General features: G+C 45.0%; 1 protein-coding gene across 1 annotated transcript in view; it reads right to left on the bottom strand.

The window, feature by feature from the left end:
• Positions 1–7,774, bottom strand: part of TJP2 (tight junction protein 2) — a 117,526-nt gene extending 109,752 nt beyond the window's left edge. The window contains exon 1 of the mRNA XM_033164821.1: positions 7,757–7,774. The gene's annotated coding sequence lies outside the window, so the exon portion shown is untranslated. The remainder of the gene's footprint in view (positions 1–7,756) is intronic.
• Positions 7,775–11,541: the final 3,767 nt, after the last annotated feature.

Genomic DNA, 11,541 nt, shown 5'->3' on the forward strand with positions numbered 1-11,541 from the left:
TTTTAGCCTATACCTTTTAACTGTTGAATGATTCTGTGTACATTGCGGCAGCCCTTGGCTATGTGCAATAAAACTGACTGACTGACATGTCTCCATACTGCCTTGGTCCCCAACTCCCCGTCAAAATAATGTTTGTTTGGCTTTACCTTGGCCTGGCCCGACTCAGTTGTCTGTCAGTGATTTAGTCACTGTTCTTGGAACTAATCTTGGCCTCTCTTATAAAGTTAAACAAGCTAGAAACATGTACCTATTTTATAGATGTTTAAATCCTTAATACTCTATAACTATGCATGGTAAGTGGTTGTTAGCTAATGTGTGTAGTGTCTGGGTGAGATCCTATGTTTTTAGTTATTGGCGGTAAATTGATAGTAGAGTTCCATGTGATTTGTGGGGAGCCTAGAATTACACCCTGGTCCTGCCTATGTGACCTGTGCATCTGTGTGTAGCACACAGGTAACATAACTGAACATGCAACTATGCTTGTATGATCCCCAGTTCAGGCTAAAAAGTATATTCCTGGCACAGAAGCTGAGGACCTCCTGCCTCCAGCTCACTACCTCCAAATTCTCAAGCCACACATGAACCAGCCCTCACTGCTATGTAAATGTGTTTTAGATGGAAACATTTTCACAAGTTTATTAAATTATATTCATGGGAAGATATATACAGTACCCCCCAATTTATTATATCACCATTTCATAATACAAAAAGAAAGAGAAACAACTGAATGTAATTTTTTCGAGAAGAAATCATGCTTTTAAAACCCCATGTACTTTATGAAGATGTTGCTATGGTTTGAAAATGGAAGAGACTCTTGAGTAGGAGAAAAATGTAAAAAGCAAACAAGAAGAATGCGATTCTAAATTGCAGTTTATTTTGCAACCCTCTCTGTATCTGAAACTGCCTGTTCAGCTGAGTTTCATCAACTATGGTCTACTCAAATATAATTCCATGAACTAGCATGTAATCCCATTTATTTTACTAAATTTGCTCCTTGTCCTATGGGCACCTCTGCTCCTTGGTCCCTCCTGCCCTTTGCTTGTTGCATACAATAATTTCCCATAAGACTCCACATTTTACTACTGGAGACAGAAGATGGTTCAGCATGAAGAGATAGTGGAAATATATCACAAACAGAGGAGTTGAAACTGATCTGTACATTTCAGCTACATGCAACTGAAATAATTGCACATACAAGCAGGGTAAATGCCAAGCCACCATTGTTGAGTTTATCCTCCTTAGTACCAAATGTTCTCATTCTGGAATTACATTTGCACGTGATATCAAGTCTTAGTTTTGTGAATGAGCCTCGGTCTGATATGCTTCCCCTTCCCTCCACCCCACTCTCTTTTTCTCTTTCGTGTGGCTTCAAGAGCAGAAGCATTTGTTTCAATTGCTATTATGTCCAAAACCAAACTATGGCTTAATTTTAGTAAAGTAAAATGTAATCCATGGTTTCCGAATCAAATACAGGCAGCAACTGTCATGAACACATCTGCCCCAAGTAGAGAAGCACAGCACAAGTTAAGAAGCAATCAGACAGCTGGGAGCAGCCCCCCTCCCCCTCCCCCCATGGAATGCAGATAAGGGGTTGGCGGGAGGGAGAGAAGTCAGCTCGCTGAATAAGCACTCGGAAAGCAGGAGGGGTAGTTTCCTCACTGAAGAGGAGGCAATTAATCCCCCGAGCCCAAGGAGTAGACGTATGGGAAAGGTATTAGGAAATAAACCCAGAAACGTAAGGGTCATAGGTTCAGGATATTCTGCAGAACCAGGAAGCACTCCTCAGAAGAGTCAACTGACACGCAAGGTACAGAAGCTCCGAGAATCCAAGACTGATTGTTTGTTTTGCAATAAATCTTCAAGCTAATTACGACCTGCGTTATCAAGATGGGAGCCTGGGCTCTTGACAGCAACCATTTTCGGGGCTTCCAATTGACACTCAATCACCAACACACAGTTCCTTTTGCACCTTCAAGAAGGCAGGTGGGGTGTAACGGGGTGGGGTGCAATTATACACACTCTGCCAAAGCATGCAAGGTCCGGGAATGGAACCCCTGTGCAAAATGGTTGCTGCCTGTAACTAAAACACTTCTGTTCCAATTTTCCCCATCATGGAACTGAAGGCAGCATTACACAGGGTCCCAGTCGCCTATCCAGGCACCATAGGTGCTAGCTCCCGGGGGCCAAGGCTCTTTAGGCCCCCTCATTTTTTTTTGTTAGGGGTCCAGTCCCCATTCCCCCCGTTCAGGACGGGCATGGAGCAAGGACTTCTGAGACATTGTGTGTGGGGCATCAGGGCGCCTGTTTTTCCAAAGATGGCACCTCTGCCAGGCACTTCCTAGACTCAGACCTGCTTAGCTTCAACCAGGTGGCTGCATCCCTTGCCCTCAGACCATGCCCTGAGACTTCATGATCCTGGCTTGTTCAGATGAACCATTGTTAACATCAACCACAATTCAGACATAATGGCTCATTTCCAACTATCATTCCAGGTTTCCTAAACTTGTTTCAAGCCCAAGTTCCCTGTTTGTACAAACCTGGAAACTGAGGTTCAATGTTAATTAACAAACCAGGAAAACATGTGGAACTCTGTGTTTATGGAATGGATTATTTTTGGGAAGTATTGCCTTGTCATTTTCACTTGGCTTAAGTGAACTAGATTCTCCCATGTTCTCACTACATTTCTGCTTGCTTTTCCCTTCTAAATCGTTCTGATCTGTCATATGGCATTATTTTAGATGCATTACTAAGACAGAACTAAGATATCTGAACATTTACAGGAAAAAACAAGAAGTGAAAACAGAGGAGAAGCCAGTTCAAAGTGTTTGGTCCATTTGGCAAGCTTCATAGGAAGCCAGCACAGAAAGAGGGGGAAATACTTTGTTTCCCTGTTACCTCTAGTGTTTGAGAAATGGCTTTAAACTAGCACATTAACGACAACAAATGTTTAAACAAAATAAAAAATAAAAAATTCCTTCCAGTAGCACCTTAGAGACCAGCTAAGTTTGTTCTTGGTATGAGCTTTCGTGTGCATGCACACTTCTTCAGATTCTCCCTTTTGAACCAGGGAGATGAAAGTCTCAGTGGCTGAAGAGAAATCAGTGAACAGTCTTTCACAAAAATCTAAGCAAAATGCTGTGTAGAGAATGTCTGGAAGACAGAGAATTTCAGGGTTGAAGGAAATAAGAAGACAAGAGAAAAGGGCAATAGAATAACAAATAAACTGGAAATAAAAAGGAAAGGGATAAGAGAGGAAAAAAGCTGTTACCAGTATATTTAAAAGGGCCAGAGTGGAAAGATGAAAGAAACGGGCAGAGGGGCGTGTGGGGGTCTTTTGGGGGGGGGAGGGCCAAGGTACTAGCAGAGTGTGAAAGGAGAATGGGAGAAGAAATCACAGAAGATGGGCAAAATACTTTGAGAGCCACGTGGGGGTGGGAAGGGGAAAATATACAACAAAAGCATTCTCCACTTGGTGAGCATCTGGATCAGCCAATTCTGCCTAAAATGGAAATACCTCCAAAATAAATGTCTGTACTAGCATGAAGATTACATATCAGTAGAAAAAGAAATCAGTAATTCTCAAGGGATTATGCTTCCAATTGCCACCATTTTATGGCTTCCGCTGCCCCTGCACTACCATTTTGTGATGTCCTTTATGATTTTCAGTCATCTCATGTGGGTTCTGGGGTAGAAAGTCTTAAAACATCTGCTTTACCATTTTCTCGTGATCTTGATCATTTTGGTTGTCTGTATCTACAGGTGAAACTCGAAAAATTAGAGTATCGTGGAAAAGTTCATTTATGTAAGCAATTGTTTTCATTAGCTACTGGAGTTTAATATATGAGATAGACTCATGACATGCAAAGCAAGATATGTCAAGCCTTTGTTTGTTATAATTGTGATGATTTTGGCGTTCAGCTGATGAAAACCCCAAAGTTGAAATTGTTAATTTGGGGTTCTCATCAGCTGTACACCATAATCATCACAATTATAACAAATAAATGGTTGACATATCTCACTTTGCATGTCATGAGTCTATCTCATATATTACTTTCACCTTTTAAGTTGAATTACTGAAAGAAATGAACCTTTCCACGATATTCTAATTTTTCGAGTTTCACCTGTATACTTTCCCTAGTTCACAAGGTCCTATTTGAGATGGGGCAACTAGAATTGTGCAACATATTCCAAACGTACTTGTACCACAGATGAAGTGTTGAATCATACTGGAGACAAATCATGTGAAATTCTCTCTTTTGTACAGGCAACTCTGTACTGTACTCCCTTTGTGTTATATGTGGCTTACTCCCAGCTAATTTGGATTTTTGCCATTCTGGAAACAAATTACCGGTAAGACATTTTTGAGTTCTATCCAAATGCTTGTATTAAAATTCCAATAGCAAATCCAAAATTTAAAGTCCTTTAAAAAGAATTATTATGGAAGTACTGCAAGGTGGGACTTCAAATCACAATGATTAAAAGTTAAAAATAATAATCCATGGTAGATAAAAATTACGTTAGCTGAACAAAACAAAAACAAAAAAACCAAAGTGAGAGAGCTATCTTGTACATGGTAAAATATGTAATCATTCCATTTTATGAAGTACTTAACAGCTGACTTGGCAGCAGAGTTTTTGACTTCCTCCATCCACCCCCAAATTAAAGTTGAGAAAAAATAAAACTTTCCCAGACTCCTCTATCAGGATTCTTTTGCTCCATTTACTTATTCAGGCTACCATTAAAAGTTCAACAAAGTTCAGTGCTCTGGGGATTAAATGCAAAGGCCGCATTCAATTATCCGTAAGTAAGATAGGATGTCAGACCCAGGACATTTGCACTGCCTGGTCTAATACTGAAGCTTCCTGTCAGAACAAAATTAAAGATCTAGGTGGGTAAGGAAAAAGAAAAAAGGCCTTGCACATTGGCTTGTCTATTGTTTCTGAGTTTCTGCTGTGGCACCATTATTAATAAATAAGACCAACCCTGCACTATTTTCCCAGTGTTTAAAAAACAGGACAGACCTGTTAGGAAGAACTTAAGATTTCATTCTAATACAGACAGGAATATCTGGGTTTTTAATGATCTGTTGCATGTTCATCGTCTCTCCCCTACTCACTGAAAAAGACACATGTACGGCCTCCTCCTTAAAGCATTCTGCTAGCAGAAACTCTGCTAACCACAAGCAGTTTTTATGTGGGGATCTTATGGAACTATGCATTGTTGACAAGGCAGTTGCCTAACTAGCAAGGGTACCTTGAGCCCTCGCTCAGGACGCAGCCCAGATGGAACCCAGAAAGCAATCATTTGGGTGCTCAAGTGGGCATCTCCTACGGGCACACTAGTTCCCATCCTATCCATCCTCTAAGGTGGATGTTAAGGTAAGCAATATTTTAGAAGCTGGAGAACAAAAACCGAGTAACACATTACTTGGTGCAGGGGTGCGAAGCGCTCCCCTGAGGCCCCAATGCAGTTCTCCAACCCCCCCCCCCGGCACTCAGAGGGACTTTCCCCAGGCCACTTCTGCTCCCTTGCCAATCCACTCTGCAGCCCTACTCCAGACCTCTTCCAAGTGTTTCTCCCCCTTCCACTGCCCTGGCTGGAGAACCTCCTTGAATCCTGATAACGCCTCCTGCTTGCCTGGACGAGGATAGGTTTACTACTCTGCTCCCAGAAAGTTGCCCAGACCCTCCGACTGAAAAAAGTTCCTCATCCCTCGCCTAGTGAGTTCAGGGCTTTGCAATAATCTGAGAGAGATTGCTCATAGGTACAGAACAGCTTCAGGCCCAAACTGACTGGACACGCAGGAATGCATGCCTTTTAGAGTTGTGTTCTTGCTGCTGCTAAAAGAAGTTGAAAGGAGGGATCCGTTCAGGATCTGCCCTTATGTCATGTCCCCAATTTAAACCGCCTCCCTTTATTTGCCTGTGTGTTTGCTCTGGGTGGCGCTGGGCTGTGGAGAGGAAATGCACTGAGGAATCAGCATTGGGGGAAACAGTTGAATTCCCCCCCCCCAATCATGCTGCAACAATAAGCCTCACCAGACACATCCGCTCCCACAGCTGCTTTTAGCAAAATATAAAGGAAAGAAAGAAGACACATAGTCACACAATTGTCTTCTCAGCTGTTCTGGATGAATGGACCTGAACTAATTGGTACAAATTATAAGGTGTTTGGACTGAACAGCTACACCTGAAGTTGACAGACTCACTTTGCCTGGGATTGCCCAAGTGGATTTCAGGCAACAGACAGAAGCTGGAACAGACAACCTTTGAGGTCTCTTACCCAGGGTTTGTGTATCCTTTGGAAATGAGGCACAGTACATAACGTTTGTCCTGCACCTGCAAGAAATCAGTTCTGCAGAGTGCAATGCTAATATTAATGCAGGTTCCTTCAGTGTGTTGGTGACTGCTGAACACTTTGTTTAAGGCAAGCCCACGCAGACATGTAATTTTATTAGGTAATTTGCTTTAAAACTGCTGGTTTTATTTCTATGTTGATAAATGTTATGTCAACCTCGTTTCAATGTTTGGTTTTTTTGAGTACAGTATCTTTTTAAAAAGGTTTCTCATATTGTAAATTACTTACAGCTCTTTGTTAACTAAGTGTATATAGAGTCTGTTAAATAAAAAATAAAATAAAGTGGCATGACATAGGATGTATATAACAGAGCACACCCACCTTGGAACCCCCCCTCCTGCATTGTAATTGGGCTTCAAAGAAGCCTTCTCCCAAAGTCAATTGTGGTGCGGATGAAGGAGGACTCCTTTGCTTCCCAGCCTTGAACTTCCCTGCTCAGAATGGCTTGAAAAAATATCCTGTTGACTCCAACAGAAACATGTTTCAGGCCCACACAAACTGCAGTTTTGTAAAATTAATAAATGATATCTGAAAATAAGAGAAGTGCATCACCTGAAAAACCGTAGGTCTTTCAAGAAGCAATAAAAGTATAAGATGTAAAAGAAAACAATGTTAATGTATCAGCTTTCAATTCAAATACAGTACCTGCAAACCATTTTGAAGCTCCCCCCTCCCCGCTCTTCCCCATAAGCAGCACAAGAGGCGGCTTCTTGCAATGTCCTCGCATGAGAAACATGATTTCAACAGAGGCGTGTTCTCGAAGGCGGGACTGCAGCTGAGAGAGAGAGAGAGAGAGAGAGAGCCAGGTACCTCCACCTGCAACGCCTCCCCGCCCCTCCACCTGGGCAGGGAACGGCGCGGGAAAGAGGAGCGCGCGCCCCCTGCTGCCGGGAAACCGCAGCCGCCGCCAGCCAGTAAACCGGACCGACTGGTTCGAGTCAAACACTCAGGAGGGAAAGGGGACAGGAAGGCGCAGATGGGTGTAAACGCAGATGGGTGGGTTCACGTTGAAGCGCCCTCCAAGGTAATCTCTGGCAGCCCCAGTTTGAAGTTAGGGGCCAGATGTTTAGATCCAGATTAGAACCCTTCAGATTAGAGCGCCTTCAGATGCGCGTCCACGATGTCGTTCGTCCCCACCCGGCCAAGTGTGGGCTCCGCGTCTAACCCGCCCGCCGCACGCAAAGTGTCCCAGTGGGAACTAGCTCCGAAGTTGCGATTTCGGCTGCTTCGAAGCGCGGCTGAGCAACGTTGCCTTTTCCGCCCCGTTTTCCCCTCGACGAGAGAGCCGCGTCGCAGCGGGGCGTCCAGGACCGGAGGGAGGCCGAGCGAAGCCGGGAAGGAGCGCCGAAAGAGCGCCAGCCCAGCCATGGCGCGCCCGCTGCGGACGCCCAAGACGTACCTGGAGCAGCGAGGCCAAGACGCCTCGGCACCGCCTGGTCCTCTTCGCTCCACGTCCCGCTCCGGGATCCGGACTCGGCTCTTCCGCGCGGGGCCCTTTGCTCTCCTCCTCTCTGCTCGGAGTCAGGCGATTTCCTGTTTCGAGGGGGAGGGGGGTGAACCGAGGCGGGGAGGAGGCCTTTTGGAGGGCGCGACTCCCGCGGCAGCAGGTGAGCGCCGTCTGGCCGGGCGGGAGGAGCACTCCACGGGAAGCACAAGGAGGGCCGCGCCCCGGGTCAGAAAGCACGGCCGTGGGGCCGGGACTGGAGACGGGGCGTGTCGACGCCCCTGACCCGACAGGGCGAGCCAGGGCACCCACGGGGCTGTGATCTCAGCCGTCCGCCGTTGCTGTCCGCAGTCCAGTCACCCACGCGGGGGGACTTTGAAGTTGGAATCGTCGAGTTGGACGGCCCCCGAGGCTCGAACCGGACCCGAGAGGAAGAGCTTCAGGCTCCGCTGACAGCGCTGTTCCAGCAGGAGAAAGTCGCGCCCACGGATTGTCCGCGGGTCGCCCACGCCCGATTCGCCCCTCGGAGCCGCCGCCTCGAATCGCGCTCCGGGCGCCGCGTGGGGCCCTTCAGCCCGACGAGGCGGAGTCTCGGCGCTCTTTGCTGCCCTGCCTTCCTCGCTCTCCCCGCGGGGCTGAGGGCAGGAGATGCAGGCAGCGGAGCCTCGACGCCCCTCGGGATGAGACGAGGCGGCTCTTTGCGCCTCGGAGCGAAGGTCCTCCCCGCCCGCGTGTAATCGGATCCTCCGCTCGAAGGGGCCGCGCGCTTCCCGAGCAGAGAGAGGCGGCTGGCTCGCGTTGCTTCTCTGAGCTAAGAGTGGAGAAACGGGCGCTGGGCTTCGGGAACGCAACCCCCGACCAGGAGGCCGCCGAGGGAAACGGGGCTGGAGTTTCTGCGACTCTGCCTGCAGACGCGGGAGTGTTTCAGCTCCGCCTGGACACGAGAAGCTGAATGGCGGAAGATTGAGGACAGATAAAGAAAGGACTGCTTCATGCGGCGCAGAGTTAAACCGCGGAACTCCCTCCCACAAGAGACAGTCCAATCCTCTTTTAAAGCCACCTTGGGCTGCTTTAAGAGAGGATTGGATCGATTCACGGAGGACCAGACCAACTGACTAGTAGCCACAAGGGCAAAGCTCTGCCGCAGCGGGAGTCCGTTGGCTTCGTAATTCCAGTTGCTGTTTGCGGAGTTTCCACGGTTGGCTCCTGCAAGAACAGGGTGCTGGCCTGATCCAACAGCGCTATTCCGGTGTTCTTGCATAATTCTACATACAGTACTTGTGGGTCTCTGCTTCTTTAAGTTGATAGCTCACTCTGTACATAACCCTTCCATGCAGTGGGAATCGAAGCAAACAAAAAACCACATCCTGAGAAGGGAACCTAGGAAGGTGTCATTGCTTCTCTCCCCCCCCCCCCAAAAATGTTTAGGGGTACTCTCATTTTCCTACTCATATTGAAATACTGCCCCTCAATGGGGCAAACTTAGATTCACAAAATATTTAGAGGTATGCATACCCGTGTCCCCTCAGAAAAAAGCACTGCTAGGTGGAATCCACACACACACAAAAATCATTTTGAAAATGCTTTGTTTTTTAAAAATACATTGAATTTTCCATAAGGCTCACCATCACCATCTAGTGTCACATTGCATATTGCACTTATTGTTGTTTAGTCATGTCCGACTCTTCATGTTGGCAGCTTCGAGAACTGTCCAACCATCTCATCCTGTCGTCTCCTTCTCCTTGTGCCCTCCTTATTTCCCAACATCAGGGTCTTTTCCAGGGAGTCTTCTCTTCTCATGAGGTGGCCAAAGTACTGGAGCCTCAGCTTCAGGATCTGTCTTTCCAGTGAGCACTCAGGGCTGATTTCCTTAAGAATAGATAGGTTTGATCTTCTTGCAGTCCATGGGACTCTCAAGAGTTTCCTCCAGCACCATATTGCACTTAAAACACACTTAAAACGATTTATTTGGAGCTGTATAGCTGAGTTGCTAAACAAGATCAATGGGGCAGAATAAATTATTCAAAGCATGGAGGCCTCCAAAGAGTCTGAGCCTAGAAACTCTATAGGAGGCACAGCTGAAGTAGGTTTACCCACACACTGATCATAAACCAACTGCCTACGCACAATCTCTGTGTTTTCCCAGGGTACAGATCTCACCGAGTGTGTGTGTACCTTTGGGCTCTTGAATACTATCCTGATATTTCTTCTCGAGGTTCATTCCGAATGCCTGAATAACATTGTTAATGGCACTGGCCAAATGGTTTAATCTTTCTGCCTTACGATTCTTTTCTCTTCCTCTCCCTGGCTCAGTAACAGTGTAATTTCCTTGAGAGACCTCCTCTTATTGTGTTTGCTCAAGGTTTGGCACAATAACCTCTACTGAGGTTACCTATTACATATATGCATTAGTCACAATTAGAACATTTTCCAATTTGAGAGCAGCGAGTTCTGTTTGAAGCAACAAAAAACCTAGTGAATATAAGACCCGGATGGTGCAAGCTCGAATCTCTGACAACCAGTGATAGTCCAGCATAAATATTAGGGGTGTGCACTGGTCACAAGATCTGACTCATAGCTGTAGTTTTGGTAAGCTTATTATTACTAGTGCTTATTAATAATCAGTCTCAAGGCGATTTACAATAAAAAAGTTAAAAACATGAAAACACCAAATGTATGTTAAACAAAACTAAAGCCCTAGTAAAGTGGGGACCAATTTTTCTAGCTGTTGTAACAAAAATGCTTTTGATTGCTTCTGGAATGTGCAGATAGTGGGCACCTTTCTTACCTCAACATGAATGCTCTTCCACACATTTCTACTTGCTATTTGGGACAAAATTAGAGCTGAGCAGAATTGGCATAGTTCATAATCTCTAAAAATAGTCAGAAGCATAGTTCCATTTTCAGACTGAGAGTTGTCACTAGCCAGAGCTGCCAAATGTCTTCTGAAAATCCAAGCTGCCCTAAATTAGGTTTGGTCTGAATCTGTAGTTTTAGTTTTTCCTAGTATTTGCTAGATTGCTTTATAATTCATATCTCCTTGGTGCTGAGCAGTGTGCTTTACAACAGCTGTGGGGTGGAAGGCAAAACATGCTGTTCCATTACTGAACTTTGCCCTGTGCAGGGAATATAAATGTACAACAAGAATGGACATTATTGGAGTACTAACAATACTGAGTAAAAATAGTTTGCAGAATAGTTGAACTCTGGACCTAAACACAGCAGTTAGAAAGATCCTGTTTGGAGAGATTTTATTAAGATTTGATTTTATTAAAAGGCAATGCCTGATCTAGTGATTTTGCTGCAGGAAGGTATTTGCTGCAGGATATCTGCCTCAAAATTACTTAATTTTTTAAAATCAAATTTCTATAGTAATCTCTCAATGCCTATGTAGTGATTTAGGCTATTATTTATTTTCTATAGTCAAGATTTGTCTTCTGCATGGCTACTTTAGCAGTCCAGTCTAAGTGGGAACAATGCTTGGAGAAGGGAATGACAGCAATCCATTTCATGTGCTCATTCATAATTCAGTTCTGTGATGTTTCTACATTACAGTATGTGTAATTTTAAAATATATATATATATGGGGAAATACATAAATGCATTTCATCCAAATGTACTTGTTTAAAATGTGCATGCTTATTTATCTAAGTGTATTTGCTTTAAAATATTTATTATGACTGTGTGATATATTGTTCAAAACTGATTTGAAGTCCCTATCGTAATACTGGTTTCATAAT

This window comes from Lacerta agilis, chromosome 11, assembly GCF_009819535.1.
Source record: "Lacerta agilis isolate rLacAgi1 chromosome 11, rLacAgi1.pri, whole genome shotgun sequence".
NCBI classification, from domain to species: Eukaryota; Metazoa; Chordata; class Lepidosauria; order Squamata; family Lacertidae; genus Lacerta; species Lacerta agilis.